The sequence below is a fragment of the Dermochelys coriacea genome, chromosome 7 (assembly GCF_009764565.3).
Source record: "Dermochelys coriacea isolate rDerCor1 chromosome 7, rDerCor1.pri.v4, whole genome shotgun sequence".
Taxonomy (NCBI): domain Eukaryota; kingdom Metazoa; phylum Chordata; order Testudines; family Dermochelyidae; genus Dermochelys; species Dermochelys coriacea.
The window spans coordinates 69,034,092-69,055,445 of NC_050074.1; the positions used below are offsets into that span (position 1 = coordinate 69,034,092).

General features: G+C 40.2%; 1 long non-coding RNA gene across 1 annotated transcript; it reads left to right on the plus strand.

Annotated features, from left to right (window-relative positions):
- The first annotated feature begins 611 nt into the window (after window positions 1-611).
- Window positions 612-19,329, plus strand: LOC122461079. The gene is made up of 2 exons (XR_006282794.1): window positions 612-833; window positions 17,981-19,329. It is a non-coding gene; the product is annotated as an uncharacterized LOC122461079 (long non-coding RNA).
- Window positions 19,330-21,354: the final 2,025 nt, after the last annotated feature.

Below are 21,354 nucleotides of genomic sequence, written 5' to 3' on the forward strand. Positions count from 1 at the left end.
TTTGAAATTTTCCATGAAACAGACAAGAAATTGACCATCACCAGTTAATATATTTGATAAGATATGGGAATTGCAGCCGGAAATCTGGAACATTAAGAACCAGATGCAGAGTCTAGTGCTGTCTAAGGAAAGAGTCCCATTGTCTTCAGTGGGATTGGATCAGGCCCTAATGGGGCCAGTCAAGAAAAAATAATAAATACATAGCTGTGTGTGACTAGTAAATAGGGTGACCAGATGTCCCAATTTTATAGGGACAGTCCCAATATTTGGGGCTTTCTTATATAAACACCTTCTCCCTTCCCTCCCCAGACACCCTGTTCCTATTTTTCACATTTGCTATCTGGTTACCCTACTAGTAAGTGATGATGTTGATGATCTATTAAAAAAAAAAGCACAAGCCATTTTCCTGCCAAGAAGACCTTCATTAATAACCAACAAGTGACTCTTAAAATAAAGCATTCGACAGTGTGCAAACTTTCACTTTGTTTCAGGACAAATTATCAGAGACACCTGTGGTGAAGACAGATTAAGCCTGCTTGAACATTTCTTTAAAAGGATCATGTCACTTTAAGAACAACAACAAAGTGGGAGGTGAGAGAGGCACCTACAGTATAACTAATCAGCTGTGTATACTTTAATGTCAGCCTTACTTGATCCCTTCTGTCTCACAGGCTAATTATACTCCCAGCTAGCTGCCTTTGTCCGATATGCTGAACAACTTTTAAGAAAAACTTACTCTATTTCAGGCTGACAACCAGGAATGGAATCCCACACAAAGCAACTTGATGGTATCAGTGAGATTTGAAAGATACATCTAAGACTTTAATAAGAAGGTAAGATTAGACAGGAAAGAACAGAATTGCTAATGATACCATACATCATGCTTTCTTAGTTGCCTATAAGAGTAGAAGAAACAGTGCCTGAACAATTCAATCCAAAAAATTAGTTTATTAGCCAGGTTGCAAAAATAAGTGACAAATATGGTAACAGTTAATACTGGTGTTTCTAATTTCCTTTTTTGATCATTTTAAATTGCCGATTTTGTCATTCAATTTAATAATCTCACTGTTAACCCAATGTAGTCTACGATAACTAAATGGGTATGGAGTAGCGTCTGCAAATATGTTGCCCTCGACAGTCCTTTATTTGAAGCAAAGCTCCTCTAATGTACAAAGATACTAGATTCTCATCCAGTGTAGACTGGCATAGTTTCATACCGTTGATTTCAGTTCTAGATTAATTTACATTACTACTACTGGGTTTTGTTGCTTCCATTTTAGGTATTCTCAAATGTATGTGAGAGACTAATTATAGACATTCTATCATAGGAGGAGTTACTGTCCTGTATACAGTATATGCCCCTAATTACAATAAGAACAGGAGACAAGTGGATAACAGACATATGCCACAAATTACAAAATACACACAAAACATACCTGGGTCAAATATTAAGAAAATTATAATTTTTCATATTCTACAAAGAGACCCACAAAATCTCATTGAAATTTGGGTTCACAAATTTTAAATAGTAAGAGAAAAATCATGGGTCTATTTTAACTAACACAGCGCTGCTGTTTACTTTAGACAACTGGCTGAATCATATAACAAGTAACGGGAAAAAATATATTTGTCAGTAAAGTCCTAGTAGTCAGAAATTGTCTTTTATTAATAGTCCGAGATAAAAAAATGATCAAATATACTGTGTAAGTGTATTGTTTCATAATGTATTCTCATTTAGTATTTTTCTTTCCTACTCCTTATTTTCATTTTATCAAAATATATGTCAACACCAAAACTTCATATTGTTTATAGAACCCCCTCAAGTTAAATTTACATTAATTTACACTGTGAGATAACCAGCTTTATTATTGAATACTGTGGCTAAACAATAAAGTCATTTCCCTTTAAAAGAATAAAATGAAATTGCAACAGTATAATATGTTTAACAGTAATTCCAGATATCGCCTGAAATATTTATGAACAACTAAGAGCTTGATCCTACACTTAATACGGATGGATGGGAATATTTTCAACAATAATTTTGCAGTGGAAAATGCCAATCTGTTGAAACCAAAACTTTTCATGGGAAGGGGGCATTTTTATTACACTTTTGTTGGGAATGGTTTCTTATGTCCAGGATGCAATTTCTGGAGAGACAAAGAGAGAACACTCATGTGAGATGTTGAAGAGTCAGAAATCTCTCCCACATGTGCCTAACCTCTGGGCTACTGGCTATTCTGGGGTGACTCGCTGATTTTCCATGAAAAGGTATCCAAAGGTTTGTTTCACCCCCAATGGGAAATTTTTTGAAGTCTCACATTTTTGCAGATTGGGGAAACAGTTTCTCACCCAGCTCTTTTATTACCAGATGTAGGGCTTATTATTGTAAATAGTAAAAATGACTTTAAAAATAATGGTACTTCTCATAGCAGTAAGCACTGTGCCCAGTAGTTAGTGTTTTCAGGATAAGGGGGTTTGTTTGGGGCGGGGGGAGGGTTTGGTTGCTGAAGAGTATAATTTCCTTTTAAAAAAAATGGACAGGCATTTAGGACACTAAATCTCATTGAAAGTCACTCCAGTGCTTTTGAAAAAAAAAGATATATGTAGGACTTAACTCAGGAGTTGAACATTTTTTGTTGGGAAGTGGCCTATTTTAAAAATGAAAACTTGTCACATAAAATTTCAGATCATCAACATTTTCTGGCTCTCCAAAGTTTTCTACCAAGCTTGTGACTCATACGCTTGCCAATTTTTTCAGAAAGTTTAATCAAAATCATTTTAACTTGTTTAATGGCACATTCATTTTCCTCACTGAAGAGCCCTGCAAAACAAACTAAAAATTTCAAAACATTTCACAAAATTGTTTCCTTGTTTTGACTGGCTCTAGTTATTGTGTCTTACTGTTACAGCGAGGGTCCAGGAACCCAACTTCTCACTGGTATATGCCTCAGTGGACTTGCATAGTGTAGTGTAGGCCTTTTAGGAGCAATTACTTTCTTTAGAGGAACAATATAAATCCATTTGATAGTTGTAACTATGAAAATATGGGATTGGCAAATAGTAACAAAATGGGCATATAATGGAATATCATTTAGACCACTAAGTTTAAATAATTAAGTCATAGTAAATTAATGGAGACTGAATTATATGAAGCAGAATCAGTACACAATTGCTATTTTTAATCCATTTTACATTATTTTCCCATAACCCGTTTTAGAGCACCTGTCTCCACACAAGAAAGGATTTGTATATCCTTGATATAAGAGACATTTAAAAATTGCCCAGTTCTCCAGCTGATGTCAGAGCAGAAGCAGCATAGTATAGAACAAGCCCATATGCACATGGAAACTCAGACTTACACTAAAAAAAATTAGCTAGGGAATTTTGATCATTTGAGAACATTCACCAGCAAAACCCATCCCAAGTTAAGTGTTAAAACATCTTACCCTCCCAGTTGTTTAGGGTTCAGAAAATGTCACATGGATCGACATGGATGCCTTAATTTATTATTTTCCCCACTACTAATATTGCATGCTTTATTTTGAAACTGGTATGTATCATTTTTATTAATTACTCTAATATGGTAAATCAACAAACTTACTTAACATACTGTTTCCATAAAGAGATGGCCTAGTGGTCTAAGCACCAGGTTTGCAATACTGAGACTATGCTGATATATAAATATAGATGTTCAGTTTTCTGAGGCATGAAAGACTGTGGTCTCTTCTGCCTGAATTTCAGGATTGTGTCATTTGCTTTATATGCACCTTAACAACCCCAGTGAGGTTTTGTTTTGTTTTTTGTTGGTTTTTTTTTTTTTGAAGGAATCTGAAGTTGCTTCAGTGTCCTTGGATTAAAGTTTTTCTCTCTCTTACTTTGCCGATTGTTTGTCTTGCAGCTAGCTTCTACCTGAACTGGCTACATTTCATTAAGTTCTCAGATTCACTAACTTCTAGGAAATGAGCAAGGGATGGTGCTGCCAAGACGGCTGCTACTCTCCTTTACAAAAACTCAATTGAAGCCACAACAGATGGGCTTCTACTTAATGGTTATGGTGCTGCTGGAGAGGTGAAATTCCACTCTTCCACACAATAATGAGGGAGAGCTCCCTAAATAGTCTTAATCCAAAAATCACAACCGAATAAAATATATATTGGATCTATTGTGCTGTCAGCACTACACTTAGCCCATCAGGGCAGTGAAGAAGACTCAGGATCTTGTTAAATTTTGTGAACTTTTTTGGGGAAAAATCATGGGTGTAGTTTGACTTCTATATTGCAGGGGCTGGGGCAGGGTAGAGAGATTTAACCAGGGCCACAGGTGGCTAATGCGCAGGAGCCCCCATCCGGGCTAGCGGGTGCCTTGGAAGGCTCGTCTGGCAACCACGCAGGCTCCAGACGGTGGAGGGGCCAGGGGAAGTGTGGGAGGTAGCCACCTAACTCCCACGCATGGGTTTCTTGCCGACTCAGAGCCAGCCCCACTTGGTCACATGGTACACCAGGTCCACTCCCTGTGCAGCAGCTGGCGGAGCCAAGCCAGTCAAGTCACCGCTAAGCTGCGCTGCCAGGGGAGAGGTGATTTTATGGATTTTAACTTAGCAATTGTTTTCTATGCATTGATGTATTTATTTATTTCATGGTACTCTTGTTGTGCAGTATGTGTTTGCTTCAACTGTTTGGTGATTGTGTAGGAATTAGTATGTTTACTGCAGCATGGGAACATCTGAGCAGATAGCCTCATTAAATTGTCCCTCACCAGCCAGGCTGTTCTGCCTGCAAGCTCCCACACACAGTTGATAAAGCTCATTGCTATCAATTAATCTGAGAGCAAACATTCGTTTACAGCAAATATTTCCAGCCCTGGGGATTGATTCTGCAGTCCCTTACTGATAAAAAAAAAAAACAAAAACAAGAAAAAGTACCCCTCCCCCACCCCAAAAAACAGAAGAAAGCAGAAGAAGAAGAAAGCAAACAGTTTCTGGAAGTTTTGGAACAGCCTTCCAAGGGAAGCAGGGTAGAAGTGGGAGAAGTACCACTGAAGTCAATAGGGCTGGCCTCAGTGGAGTTTGTAGACTTGGGCCCCTTCTATATGTGTTGAAAAGCAGCAAACCCCTTTCTGTAGGTGGCAACAAGGAAGGATTCTCCTGCACTCAGGCTCTTCACACATCACTCACGGAGCTCTCAATGGTAATGAGAATGGGTGATCCCGGCAGGTGAACCCTATGGGAACTTAGGTGGGATCCCTGTGGTGGGGCCTGGCCTCCCCCACACTGGGGCCAGGCAATAGGAAGTAGAGCTCCCCATTCAGCGCACCTTTGCTCCTTTGCTTTAGGACTTTGCTCCTATTCTTGTGTCATGAAGCAGGAACCCCGCATGCTACTGGGATCCGCTAAGCCCTGCAGCAGCCCAGAGCCATTGAGCTGCTGTGGTAGCTACAGCAACTGTAAATAGCAAGCGTGGCCCCAGGCAGGGGAAGCAGTGACCCATTTCTCTGTCCCTGCCTCCTGATGCCTTCAATGAGAGCCCGCCCTGGGGGAGGTGGGTCAGGAACTCACTGGCCACCTGTGGAGTCCCAGGCTTCCCATGCCCTAAGTGGGCAGGAGCAGGGAAGCTGCCCAGGGGAGCAAACTGCACTGAGTTTCTATAACCTATGAGAAGTCCTTCCCTATAAAGGTAAAGGACACTCTGCAAAAAGAATTCTGTTACAAACAGAAATGCTGTTAGAAATGATAGAAGCAAGATAACAATCCCTTGCTACATGCTTCAGAGAGGGCAGCAAAGCAGCAGAGCCGCTCAAACAGGCTCTTCCAGTCAGGTCCAATGAATATTGTATTTTTGTTCATGAAACAAAAAAAAAAAATCTTCCAGAAAATTCAGCTAAACTATATAAAAATCCTCTTGGCTGGCAGTACAATGGTGACAATAGTCAAGAAACTAGTAGTTATAAGTTCTTCAGGGCAAGGACTGTTCCTTACCATGTTTGTACAGTACCTAGCTCAATGGGGTGCTGTTCTCAGTTGCCCTTCAGGCACTACTATGATAATGTTGAGACTTGAATGTCAGAGGCCATTCCAAGACAAGGAGTTAAATATTACAGTCAGCAACTTGGACGTACTTCACTAATCAAGTGCCTGCTAGTTTCCTTGGTACCTCACTAATACTCACTGCTAAAAACCCACACACAAGCTTCAAAGCTAAGGTATGTCCATATTTGCTTTCCAAACCTTTAGCAGTTGGTTCTTGCTCAACGAAACACAAAGAATCAAGCTAATTCACTGGCAGGGATTTTTTTTTCTATTGTTGCAATGTCTTGTGGTCTGTACCTGTCATTTAAGGGATGATATTTCTCCAGGAGTTATTCAAGAGTAACACAATTACACTGAAGCCATTTCAAAAAAAAGCAACCATACGTTTATCCACATGTCCTGTACATTTCCAGCTGACTGACTGTTAGCTCCTAGGTGCTATACGAGTGGCATTAGACACTAGTTGCTAAGGAGGATCTCCTGATAGAAATGGGAGCACAGACTCAGTTATATTTGCTGTTACAAATACTTCAGATCATATGCCTCCATGGATTTTGGAGCCATTATTGCATTTGGTCATTGTGTCAAGTTCTTGACAGCCTTCCCCAAGGAGAATCCCTTGTTGAACTTGCTTTGTACATTTCCAGAGTAGTCAATAGTGTAAGATTTGTAATCGTTCAGCACTCTTCATAAAAGTTAGCTAACTTATGAAATCTAAAAAAGGACAGAATTTTGAAGCACTTAGCTTTGTTCTTATGATCAGTTCAAAGAGTAGGGCACTAGGTTATAGTCACTGCCCCCTTTGTGAAAGCCATTTTAAGATGCATCTGAGAATTGAAAACAAGAGACTAGTTACCCTCTCTACCCACATGCCTTTTACTCTCACTTGCCATTTCATTTTCCCTAGGCCTATGAAACCTTTACCTTTTTTGAAGAAAGTCATTTAAATATTAGTGTATTTTTCTGATTGTAAACTAGCTTTCATCTTGCTTACTACTATTTCAACAACCTTTACACACAACTTGGAGTTGGTCAAAAAAGGGTCTTTTAAGAAAACTGGCTTTTGCCAGCTACATAAATATTTGTATTTAAAAAAATAAAGCAAGCATTTCATTTCAGGACAATGTCCATGATATTTTTGGGGGGGGTGGTGAGGGTAAACATTTCTACATTTTGGAAAAACTGTTCCCATATGTGAAGACCAAACAATGGTTTGATTTGGTTTTTAAAAGAAAAAATATCCATAAAAATTGGGTGCTGGTGGGAAGACACCAAGATGGGTTCCTTGAAGGGTAAAGGTGACTGGGAACTTGTCTCCTCTTCCTCTCCCCCCGGCCCCCTATATTGCCATCAGGAGTGCCTTCAGTGATGATGATTAAGGGCACCAGGATCATCTCTGTTTCACACCTGTCAACAAAGACTAAGTCTTCAGATCACCTGGCCCAGACATATTCCCACCGGTGTTTGAACTCTGTAAATTCATTGTAGACTGTAGATTTGCAGACAAGTATTAGACTGCAACTATACCATAAAACAAGGCCTTTCATCAGTATTTTGTGTTTCTGCAGCCCTCAGCAATGATCTTAAAGGCTATGTTATAATTATGAGCTGTAAAGGAAGTCTTAGCTGCTTGAGAGAATGGAAGCAGTTCATCATCTTTTCAAGGCAGCCTGTTCTTTCAAGTTCTGATTTAGACTGTTAGTCATATGCAGTCAATGAGATGTATAGTTTAATTGGGACAATGACGACAATAAGAGGCCTATTTACCAATATAAACCCTTCCATGAGATATCTTGTTCTAAATAAAATAAATAAATAAATAAAATAAATGAAGCTCCTGAATCTACTGCCCGTTTAAGGTTCAAATACAAATACAGCTTCCACCAGCTATAGTGGAAAGACAAGTAGAAAGTGTGGCTACCTTCAAGCAAGTCTGAGGTAAAATGGCTAAAGTATAGGAGCCACCTCTCAGATACCCTCCTCTGATCAAGTTTAGCTCTCTCTATTTCTCCTAAAACTCCTTTCTCAAGGCATTTGTTGCCTGCTGCTATTGAAGAGTCATCAGCTGTCCTTGCTAGAGGCTCTGCTACTCCACCCATGCTGGTCAGCAGATCTCCAGGATGCATCTCTCATAAGTGTCCCTCCTTCCAAGGAAAGTTACTCATTAACATCCCCAAATCACTTATGTTCCACACTGGTTTGGTATCCCTTTACTTCCATTGACAATGATTTACCTCAGAAATGAAGAGGTGGTTATGGACAGTCTTATTTGAAAGGAAAAATTCCATCATATTTTACGTTCCCAGTATAAATATTTTTATTGTGACTGGCATCTAATGCATTGTGTCCTACATTTGAGGCTTGGCAAGTTGGGAACTATGCAGGATGGTTGCTTGTTTGAGGAGGTGTTTTAAACCTATTTCTACAATAGTCTGCATGCAAGGTCCCTTCACATCAACACAAAGCTATTCATGCTAGAAAATGGAATTGAAAGTAGTTGTAGGCCCATTTCAGAGGCAGTGGATAAAATATCCAAATGCTGACTATGTCACAATGAAGCCTGTTCAAATTGACATTGTCAACGGGGGGGGGGAGGGTCACGTTGCCAAATGCACCATATACAGAAGTTAGTTACAATGAACCTGGATATTTTTTAGAACTGACAGAAGTTAGTAAAAATATTTCCATTTGCCCCTCCCATCATCCTAGTATGAGTGCCTTATGAATTTAGGCCACTTATAAGATACTATTGAAACGGTTGGTTAAAATTTAATTTTGAAATTAATATAAAGGTTAACTGGGATAAAAGGGCGAGAGTTAACTGAGCTACACAGCACCATTAATGCTCACATCCCCCCTCCGCCCCCCCTCCAAATGTCTTACACACTGCTTTTTTCTGCTCAGTGTTGCATAGGTCATTTGAAGTAGGTAATTACTGCTATGCACTGCTTATATGCACTGTTATACTGGCTTTTCGTTTCCTCTCCTAATTAGCAGCTGAGGGGAGCTATAGAGCCTTAAATGGGAAAATAAACTTCTGGTGGAAAAGAGTGATGCAGTTGAGAATTGTCTGCCTGCATGTAGGGGTTTGGGGGTGGGGGGAGAAAAAATGGGAACAGAAAACAGAGGAGGAAAAGCAAGTGTCCAGGTAAAGGAGGGAAAGGGAAGCAAGAAAAGAAGTCAAAGGTTAAGACAAAATCTGAAGGAAAACTGAAGGCAAGAACCGAGTGAAGAAACCATTATTAGAGGAAGAGACAAAATAGGTTAGCAAAATGAAGGTGGGGGAGGATCGTCCGATACAGAGGTGTGCAGAGGCCACAAGGCCAAAATTAACCAGCTCCTGGACAGACCACACTGTACTCCTGCTTTTCTGGCTCCATGGAGAGTCAGTGCAGCATTCAGAGTAGCAGCCGTGTTAGTCTGTATTCGCAAAAAGAAAAAGGAGTACTTGTGGCACCTTAGAGACTAACAAATTTATTTGAGTGAATGCCTCCGATGAAGTGAGCTGTAGCTCATGAAAGCTTATGCTCAAAGCAATTTGTTAGTCTCTAAGGTGCCACAAGTACTCCTTTTCTTTTAGTGCAGCATTAGTCAGAGAAGCTAAAGTGGAGAAAAATGATTGTGTGAAGAAAAGGAGGAAGAGGAGATAAAAGGGTAGAATCAAAACCTACAAGCCAGTGAACTTTTTATGAGATGTGTATTTTATACAATTGGTGGCACAGGACATGATACAGCTAGTTATACAGAGAGGGGAAATATCCTTGTTGGAATGCAACCAGTCAGGCTGATTATTTAACTTTACAAACATGCAGCTAAGATAACAATAAGGGTAAAATAATCACATTCATGCTTTAGGGTGTAAACTGATATGCCAGGCATCTGGACAGAATTTTTTCCTTCCATGTACAGCATTGCACAATTTACTACAAGTGAAATTCATTCATCAAGTTACACTTATGTGGCTGAAGGGGAAGGGAGCGACTTTGCTATGTGCTAGGGAGCAGCTTTCTAAACAGCCTTACCTAGACCAGAGGAGGGGGATACAAGATTGGGGTTTATGGACTTGAAGTTCAAAACTCCCTGCATAAGGGGAGCAGAGTGGGTGCATTGGCACTCCATTGCCCAGAATGAAAGGGAAACTCCATGTCCCCAAAACCCAGAAAAAATTCTTGGTTTGGAAGCAGGGTTCAGGATTTGGTCCTCAATTAACAGGTTCTGTTTCCTTTTGCCTAATGCCAAAATGAAGTTCCATTTGGAATCTGCTTGATGATAAATCCCAATATTCCTAAAAAATGTCACCAGCAAAATCCTGTTCGCATTCATTAGCAAGTCAGGTGTGCCAGATATCCTGTGACCCATGGGTCACAGGATAAGATCCTTATTACAGATCCTTTGCCCTAGCCTTCAAGGTCCTGCACAGTTTAACACCTGCCTACCCCTCTGCTCCAATCTTGCTCCTTTATTGCCATTTGCACCACCTGAGATGTCTGACTTACCACTCAAGTGCACACTTTTTCCAGTGCAGGCCCCTTCAACGGACTCTGCCCACCTGTCTTCAAGTTTCTCCTCAAAAGACCTCCTCCTTCAAGGAGGACTATATATGCTAATCCACTCTTAATATAAATAAAAATAAAGCAGCATTAGGACACATGCTAGATACCACATCTCACTCATTTGCTTTCTGCTGCACCATATCCCTCACCTTTTGTTTGTATATTGTCTGTTTAGGCCCTGATCTTGCAACCTGTGCAGTGAGGGCAGACCATGGAATACATGCATTGATCACTGCAGGACTCGGTCCTTTAATTATAAGATCTCTGGGGCAGAGATCTCATTCCATTACTAGTCCATAAAGTGACCTGCACGATTGTATCACTATTTAAATAGAACCGATCAAAACTGTATCAAGAGAATTTCAGTGGAAATGACTTTTGGATAAAATGGAAGTTTGCTTGAAAAAAAAAACACATTTTCATCAAGAAGTTTGAGGGTTTCATCAAAAAGGAAGGAAATGCCAAAAACTGAACAAAAATGGGGTTTGAGTTTTTGGACAAACCCCCACAAAATTAAGAAGGTAAATAAAGATGGGAAAAAATGTTTTTCATCTATATTTTTCACAGGGGAAAAAGTGTCCAGACCCATTCTAATAAATAGCAATAATATAAAGTAACTCTACCAAGCAATTCTGTTTATGAGAGAGTCCAGACAAAATTCAGTGGTTGGATTCATGAAAGAAGTGACTGTGAGGAATGTTTTGTAGCTAACACACTAGCTACAAAACCAGTGTTCTCATTATTAGTCTCTCTTTGAATTCTAGGATATAGTTACAATGAAAATTAATGTATTTTCCACTATCACATATTTGCAAGTCAGTATGTATGAAGTTTTTGCATTTTATACGTGATGGAACAAATTCTCATCCCCTGTGCAAAGTCTAAGTGAGTGGGCTTTGTACAGTACTGTGGTGAGTTGTGTCTTGTCCCCACAAACCTTCTGGTATGGTGTGGAAAATCAGCACTGCTACTTTGTGACTACTACAGCAACTTTTACGGCTGGGTTAACAGAAGCAGCCCTGTATGCTCTCCTGTTATAGAGAGGTTTTGGCTCAGTGGACCTGCATGATTTGTGCATTACTTAAAGTCATATAAACATAAGTGGCAGGTGGAAAAGGGTAGCTCAAGAATTGAGACTCCATTCATCTGGAATTTATTAAAACAACCAAGAAGGGAACCTTAGAAATTAACACTGCTGGGAAGAGCAGGTACTCATATCTCCAGTAAAAGAAAGTACAGCCTCCTGAAAGAATGTCTGACCAGTAGATTGCAATTCCTGGAGGAATGCTTCCATAAAACATTATTTTACTTCTCCTACTTCTGACCCAGCTTAGCTTGTGAGAGAGAATAGCATGAAGGTTCTGAAGCTTTGGTTTCATCTTCAGAGCCTGACCTGCCCTGTAAACTATCAGCCTGTAGTTTTATGATAAACATACAAAAAAGTACTTTAGTGCCGACACATATCACCCTCAACTTTACAGGAGTAGAGAACAGATTTGTTTAAAACACCAAACTATACTGCTTCTCCTAGAGCTTTCCCCATCCCGTAAGCTGTTCATACGAGGGTGGCAGTGTGCTATATTATAATGGATATCATTAATGCACTTGCAGGGGTAACTGGCAGCAACCTAGGCCTTCTTGAATAGTTGAGGGTGGGGGGCTTAGGGTTTGCAGTTTGTGCTTAGCCAGGCTATTGGGTTGAAATACATATCTTACCGGTCTACGCCCAAGAGATGTGATCTCACACACACACACTAACATGGTTCACTTGCCACTGGGACACTTTCTTGTAGCAGGGTCTGAAGATCAGGTCTCATCTATTCTGGCATCCCCTTCTGTCATTTGCTTGTCCCATAGCCTCTCTCTCTCTCTCTCTTTCTGCAAGCTCAGACAGGTCACCCTATAGTTTTCCCCTTCTAGGGTATCAAAGCTTCTCCAAACAAACTGTCTGACACCATCTCAGATTGTGCTCCATACCAATTCTAAGTCCAGGCCACTCATCCAGTGACTGATAGGGGAACCCAGGCTGCCCACATTTCCAGCCCAGGGATCCGATAAACAGCAACCAAAATCTACAGAGTCTCAACCCTCTTTACTCTGCCTTCCACAGAATTTCTTCCCCACAGCTTCTCTGGGTAAACCCTTCTCACAGGGCTAGGATCAGAGGACTCTTACTCCCCCAAGTTTCTACCTACCAACCCACCTCTCAGTACCCAGAGAAGAACTCCAGACTCATTTCCTTCTGCTCTCAACTTCCTGGCTGTATATAAGCCCAGCCTGCTCCTGGGCAGCAGGGCTTCATCTCCAATTAATGCTTATCAATCAAGCCTGACTGTCCCCAGAGTGTGTTTGATAATCTTAATTGGCTTCTTCTGAGCCACCTTCACCTCTTCAGGCTCAGGTGGGGGAAACACCGCATCTCACACACATACACACACACACAAAAATCATCCCTCCCTCCCGGCAGGATGTCTCCCTTGGGAGGCGCTGTTTCAAACCTCAGCACTGTGGCTGGTGAGCAGTGTGGCTGCTCACAACCTATTACCCACTAATGTGAGCTGGCCCAAGCAGAATCCCTCCAGCCACTCAAATCAGATCTGATTCTTCCTTTAAAAAAGAAGTCTCAGTCCTGGCCAGCCGTGTAACATCTCTCCTGTTACTATAGCTCCTGCCTCCCAAGAGAGCTTCTACTTCAGCTGGGGATGCAGTACCTTTATAGGGAATAAGTCTCCACCTAGACCACATATAAATATCAACATGGCTTCCTGTAGCTCACCTTCCTTCACCTGCCCTGGGGTGCAAATGCTTAATTATAGGATGTAGATAATGTGTCCTCTGCTCACTTCTTCATACTGTCTCCCTTAGGTCACACCACTGGTTTATCACTCTGATCTGAGCACAGAGCCAGCACTTCCTCAATCTGCAGTAGAGCTGTCTCCTTTCCCGGTTGCTCTTCACCCTACCTTGGGATCTAAAAAAGGATACAGGATAAAGTAGGGCTGTCAAATGATTTTAAAAATTAATCGTGATTAATCGTGCAGTTAAACAATAATAGAATCCTATTTATTTTAAAAATGTTGGATGTTTTCTACATTTTCAAATATATTGATTTCAATTACAACACAGAATACAAATTTCAGAGTAGCAGCCGTGTTAGTCTGTATTTGCAAAAAGAAAAGGAGTACTTGTGGCACCTTAGAGACTAACAAATTTATTAGAGCATAAGCTTTCGTGAGCTACAGCTCACTTCATCGGATGCATCCGATGCATCCGATGAAGTGAGCTGTAGCTCACGAAAGCTTATGCTCTAATAAATTTGTTAGTCTCTAAGGTGCCACAAGTACTTCTTTTCTTTTCACAGAATACAAAGTGTACAGTTATCACTTTATATTTATTTTTATTACAAATATTTGCACTGTAAAAAACAAAAGAAATAATATTTTTAATTCACCTAATACAAGTACTGTTGTGCAATCTCTTTATCATGAAAGTTGAATTTACAAATGTAGAATTATGTACAAAAAACCCCTGCATTCAAAAATAAAACAATGTAAAACTTTAGAGCCTACAAGTCCACTCAGTCCTACTTCTTATTCTGCCAATCGCTCAGACAAACAAGTTTGTTTAGATTTGCAGGAGATAATGCTGCCTTCTTCTTGTCACAATGTCACCTGAAAGTGAGAACAGGCGTTCTCATGTCACTGTTGTAGTTCATATCGCAAAATATTTCCATGCCAGATGTACTAAAGATTCATATGTCCCTTGATGCTTCAACCACCATTCCAAAGGACATACGTCCATGCTGATGATGGGTTCTACTTGATAACAATTCAAAGCAGTACAGACCAACACATGTTCATTTTCATCATCTGAGTCAGATGCCACCAGCAGAAGGTTAGTTTTCTTTTTTGGTTTGGGTTCTGTAATTTCTGCGTCAGTGTGTTGCTCTTTTCAGACTTCTGAAAGCATGAAATATGAAATAAAGCTCCACACCTCATCCCTCTCAGATTTTGGAAGGCACTTCAGATTCTTAAACCTTGGGTCGAGTACTGTAGCTAGGTTTAGAAATTTCACATTGGTATCTTCTTTGCATTTTGTCAAATTTGCAGTGAAAGTTTTCTTAAAATGAACAACGTGCTGGGTTATCATCCGAGACTTCTATAACATGAAATATATGGCAGAATGTGGGTAAAACAGAGCAGGAGACATACAATTATTCCCCAAGGAGTTCAGTCACAAATTTAATTAACACATTTTTTTTTAACAAGCGTCATCAGCATGGAAGCATGTCCTCTGGAACAATGGCTGAAGCATGACGAGGCATATGGATCTTTAGCACGTAAATATCTTGCAACATTAACTACAACAGTGCCAGGCAAATGCCTGTTCTCACATTCAGGTGACATTGTAATTAAGAAGTGGACAGCATTAGCTCCCGTAAATGTAAACAACCTTGTTTCTCTTAGCAACTGGCTGAACAAGAAGTAGGACTGAGTAGGCTTATAGGCTCTAAAGTTTTAAATAGTTTTGTTTTTGAGTGCAGTAATGTAACAAAAAAAACTCCATTTGTAAGTTGCACTTTCATGATAAAGAGATTGCACTACAGTACTTGTATGAGGTGAATTGAAATATACTATTTCTTTTGTTTATCATTTTTACAGTGCAAATATTTGTAATAAAAATAATGTAAAGTGAGCACTGTACACTTTGTATGCTGTGTTGTAATTGAAATAGATATATTTGAAAATGTAGAAAAACATCCAAAAATATTTAATACGTTTCAATTGGTATTCTATTGTTTAACAGTGCGATTAATCGACTTTTTTGAGTTAATTGCGTGAGTTAACTGCGATTAATCGACAGCCCTAGAATAAAGCAGAGCTCTGACAAGAACCTTAAACCCTGAGTGATCATCACAGTTTCTTGTTGCTTTCTCCTGGTTTTTTGAATAAGGTTACTATTATCTCAAAACAACTGAAATCCTGAGATGCTTGGCCTGAACAGAAAAGAGTTCATTATTCTGGCAGCTATATCCCATTTTGTGGGACTCTATCATAAGCTAGAGTATTTAGTACAGACTTGACCCACAGCACCTGACAGACGGAACCCTTCCTGCTGAGCCAAAACCAGTAGTAAATCAAAGCACCACAATGAAGTTGGAGCGACCATATACAGCTTGAGTTGCTGCTGTCTTTCTGACAGGCTGTTACACTGAGTTCTTGCCTACTTACAGACCCATAAGATTGCATGGATCTTCTTGAAAGAGTAGGAAGTATTAAGTCTGGTGTTGTGGATAAATTCTGCCTTTTTCCATCATTTCCAGTCTATTTTGAATCAGAAAAAGTATCTTTGCCTCTTGTCCAGGATTGTTACATGGTGGTGCAATATGGTATTAGACAGCTTCACCCGGAGGTAGCTGCATTTCACTGGTGGACGAAGTGATCCTTGGGGACCGTTTGTATTTCATTTCATATTTCAGGTCGTAAAGTATGTTGGAATCCTTTTTGCCATGAAAGTTGATGTCTGCATTTAGGATTATTGTTCTCATCCTGCTTTGCTAGAAACCAGCTGTGTCACCATGGCCATATGGTGCCATCGTTCCTACCCTTTGGCTGTCTTATTTCATTAGTCTCTGCTCCAAAGAGCTTACAGTCTATCTCCACGGGTTTGTATAATGCCTCGCACAATGAGCCTGATCTAAGGGTGGGCCTCTAAGCATGACCCAGTTACACATATAACTAATAATTATTCTAAGCTAGTGTTTAGTCCCTAGAAACCACCTGTTTTCTAGAGGTGCATGGTTAGCACTGACAAATCTGAATGGGATATTGAATGAACCTTGTGCATATGAAGCAAACTCCCAGCCAAACTAGGGCTGGTTGCTCAGCTGCTGCGATGAGTTAGGGCAGGTCTATACTAAATTGCTACGGCGGTGCCGCTGCAGCTTTTGAAGAGAAGATGCTACTATGCCAACAGGAGAGCTTCTCCCATCAGCGTAGTTAATTCACCTCCACAAGAAGCGGTAGCTAAGTCAAAGTGGTAGCGTTGTCTACTCCAGGGGGTTAGGTCAGAGTAACTATGTCCCTCAGGGGTGTGGATTTTTCACCCCCAGAGAGATGTAGTTATACAGATGTAAGTTTGTAGTGTAAATCTGGCCTCAACACTCATCTGGGCCTTCAGTGACTCAGCCCCCAGGCATGCAGGGGCAGCCTATCACTGAGCAGAGCCTGGGTCAGATGGCCCCAGGATCAAGTATTTCCACAGCCCCAGCACAGCTGCAGTTCAGGCTGAGCAACAGCATGACCTGCCCAGGAATCCTCCTGCTGCCACACAGTGCACCAGACTCCAGCAACTCCCAACCTCCTCCTCAGTCTTGCCTGAGCCCTGCCCCTGCCCTGCACTAGCTTCACTCCAGCCTTGTCGCTGACCTGCTCCAGCCTTGTCTCTGCCTCCTGACGCACTCACCCCACGCCCTCAGACTCTGACTATCTGGTTTTCAACCTTTGGCATGTATCTGGACCCTGGCTTCGGTACCAACTTGGGGCTTGCCTTTGAACTCTGACCACGGGCCTGTACCTGGACTCTGGATCTCGATTCTGAGTACACCCTTCGCTCAGGCCCAATCCCCCGCCTAGCTGTGACCCACGCTCCAACCACTAGGCCTGATTATCAGAGGCAGTGCCTGACGTTGTGTCTCTTTCTATAGCCTTCTAAACATTGCCAAACACTGATTCGGCTCCACTAGTGTTAGTGACATTTGGCATCATAGTGTAGACAGGCCACTGACATCCAGGTCAGGTAATGCTGTTCAGAGCAGGTCTAACTATGCAGTACTTAATACCAATGGAAGCTGGCTGTTCGTTAAGATCAATGAAGCTGAACTGGTGCTGGTCCCATGGGAAATGTTTGCATATGTTCCCCTGTGTAAACAAGACTCTTGTGTCCTGGGGACTGATCCAGGATTTCTTTGTTGTACATCTAGATCTGATTTACTGTGTAGGCTTGAATAATACTTGTCTACTTCACAGTGCTGTTGTAATTATTTATTGTCCTGTATTTGATTGTTTGCGGAACAATAAACATTGTTAATCTGAAATAAACTCCAGAAGATTATAAAGGTGTGATCCAGTCCAGCATGTGCTAGGCTGGCAGTCAAGTGGTAGTTAACCCAATCTGTAAAGCAGGGATGCTAAATGCACTTTACAAAAATAGGCAATATCTCTGGATAAAAAGTACTAGCTTTATTAATAAGCTGTTACAGACAACAATTATTCTTGATATTCAAACTAAACTGTTCTTTCTCCATGTCATGTCCTTACTCTAAGTAAAGCGAGTGCAATGTCTCTAGTAATCTTCAAGCAGATGTTTTAGAAAAAGACTTACGTGTGTTTTCTCTTCACAGTTCTATGTCTTAAAAGTGAGGAAATCATGGTGGACACTGTCTTGGCACCATGGACAATAATCTTGGTGATCTTTGCTACAGTGCTGATAATGAGCTTTCTGATGTTTCTCCCCCCTGTTGCCATGGTGATCTGGAAAATGAAGCATATGCCCCAGATCTCTTTGCATGGAACTGTGTAACCAGGCCTAATGGACAGTGCAATGCCCTGGAAACCCACAAAGAATCCTGCAACTAAACAAGCTACAAACTTACTCACAAATAGCAACTATTTAACAGAATTCATCACAAAAACTGAGCTTTTCCCAGGCCTACTGCTGCTGAGGTCCTGCAGGACACTGTATATAACTTTATATTAACTTGCTAAAGTTCCTACCACTCTTCCTACATCTAATTGGCTGCACTGCACTTCATATCACTTGATTCTTGGATTGCGCTTCTCTCTGTGACCATAACTGACCAACCTATGATAAAAGAAAAACAAGTAGCACATGCCTTTGTAGTTATGACCACTTGTAAATAGCACCAAAAAGACACAAGGTAACTATATTAGTCTGAAAAGCATGGTAAGCCCTGAGAGCTATATATATATATATCTATATATAGTTTGATAGAAGCTGAATATATTTTCCCTCAAAGGGAACAGTGCAATGAATGGCATAGTCATTCTATTAATTAATCACAGTCTTGTGTCTGTTTAGTTTGAAAACTCATTCTTCTGTTTTGACCATTTCTTGTTGTTGTTGGGTTTTTGGTTGGTTTGGTTTTTATTTTATTTGTTTCCCCAAATTCTAAGTATCCAAGACAAAGCTATCCCTAGGCTTGAATTCTTGTGTGATTTTTAACCTGGTGCTCAAAGCTCAACTGTGCAAACACAAACTGTGGCAGGTTAAAGCACACATGCTGCAGGAATTTCCCCTGAATTGTAGTGACCAAATTTACTATGGAAAATAGAATGTGATTATTTAGGTTTAAATATGTCCTGTAGTTTGTGTTCCTTGGTGTGCCTTAGCACTTCTCAAACTGAATATTTTGGAAAGGCGGGACTAGAACAATTAAAAGCTTATTAGCACTCCTATCAGTAAAGTAACCTCCAGCATTTTATGTCAAACATACCCAATGTCATATAAGATTGTGGGCCTGATTCTGCGCTTCTCATGCTGGGTTTAATAAGATGATTTGCACTATATGTGGTTAATGCTTTCCCCTACCATGCAGGTTTGCTCTGAGCCACATTCTGATCTGTGTAAATCTGGCATAAACATGTGCCACTGATCAAACTCTGTAGTTTGTCCCTTTATTGATAATTATGTCAACTTTTAAAAAAATATAATAATAATAATAATCAAGAGGCTAAGTCGTGTTGTTCTTATTCAGGCAAAAGTCTATAAGAGTTTTGTCTAAACAAGGCTCAGAGACTAGATTTCTTTATTTTGGTGAAAAAAAGAGAAACAAATCTGCTTCTTCTGAAAGGGGATAGCAATACTTTTTATCTCACATGTAAGGAATTAAGCTACTGCCTGCACTGTAACTGACTGAACCAGAAGACTTTTTTCTCTTTCCTTTGGCATCCTTTTGCATTGCCATCTAATAAATAAAAGAGGACTGTCCTGTTCAGTTATTGGGCTGAAATCAAATATTCTGGATAATTTTACAGTCTGTTTTTTTTAAATTACTAGCTTTTTAAAGCTGTAACATCACTTCTCAGCTGTACAAAGTTGCCCTAAAATGACCTTCAGTGTGCTTGACGACAACGGCTAATGAGAGGGAAGGCTACTGAGGGTCAAGTGCAGCATAACAACTCCCTTTCTTTGAAATTACTGCTAATAGTCATGAGGATTGGAAAAAGGAACTGATATGAGAAAGAACACAAACAGTAGGGGTGTCTGTTATTAGAGCTGTGGACATGGTGTACAGTCAACAAAAAAGTAGAACAAAATATCTTCCAGACTCAGATTGCTTAGAAAACTAAGTAGCCACCAAACCTCTGTTTATGTTTCATAATTGTTCGTTTTCATGTTCTGTTACTATGTCACCCAACACAGATTAGTCCCATCTTTGAAAAGGACCTGGGATTGTTTTCTTGCTTCTGTTCCAGGTGACCAACAGCTAAGTGTTTTTTTCCTCTTCATGTTTCTCATTTAACTTGCTAAACAGTGATTAGATTTTTAGCAAAATGGTCTTAGCCTCAATCCTCCTCCAAAATTAAATGAAAGACCAAATCATTGTGTATCTCTTCTACCAAACCTGCCTCAGTATTGGATTGGAATCAGACAAGGAAGTATAGAAGGAATGTGGCTGGATGCTTTTGAAATCTTCTTTCATGCAGCTAAGGGACCTGGATGCTCTTTGAAGGTGATGCATGAGGAAAGATTACTGCAAGCTCAAGGCCAAGTGTCTCAAAACTCTTACAAGTGACATCATCAAAGGTGCCTAGAAAAGTTCCATGCTAGAAGCCACTTGTGGTTAAATCCTCTGAAGAGGAATTTAGTGCTTCATTGAAGGGTCAAGGTAAAATAACCAGAGACATTCATGATCCTAGTGGGGCATGTAAAAGTAGAGCATGTTCTCCCAACTGTGTAGCCTTTGCGGGCGACAAAAGTGACTTATGCTGCTTGCTTATAACCATCAATTGAGTTCATTGCACAGTTCATTGCTAAGGACAGCTAAATAATGGGGGAGGGGAAATAATGACACTTTTTTCCTATGCAAAACTCAGAGCTTACAGACATTTTCAGACAGGCATATCCATGGGCATTTAAAGTGTGTAAATTCTCCAACATTCTTTCCTATTGAGTATCATTAACTTTGCTCCTGCTCTGTTAAAAAATGTAGGCAGGAGTTGGAGGTTTGTGTGACATTAGGCATAGACTAGAAGTTAGTGCAAGATGTCCATTTGTATCTAATCTGTTTAAAAGAATAATTGCACGTAAGTCTTCACTGAACACAGATATACTTGCATAGGTTTTTTAAATAGTTTTTCATTAGCTCATGTGAGCTACTATTTGCTCTGCTGTGTTGCAATACATCTTCATTGGCAATGAACTTGAAAACTCAGCTAATCTCATTTTAATCAAAAAGTCTGCTAGGCTTGACCAAATTGAGTAAATAGTTTTTACCACAGCAGTATGTGACACATCTCTAAACAGTTAATGCAAAATTTCCAAGCTTTCATTTAATCAGACTTGCTGTATGTTTATAACATTGATGGGACTCTAGGTACTGTTATACCATCACCTTTTTATGGCATACAGTCCATTTTGAAACACTTCAGGGTTTTTTGCACTCTATTTGTAGACCAGGCTATTAAAAAAGACAAGTTTGTTTTACACACAGAGAGGGGATAACTTCCTGAAGGGAAAGTTAATATCTTATAA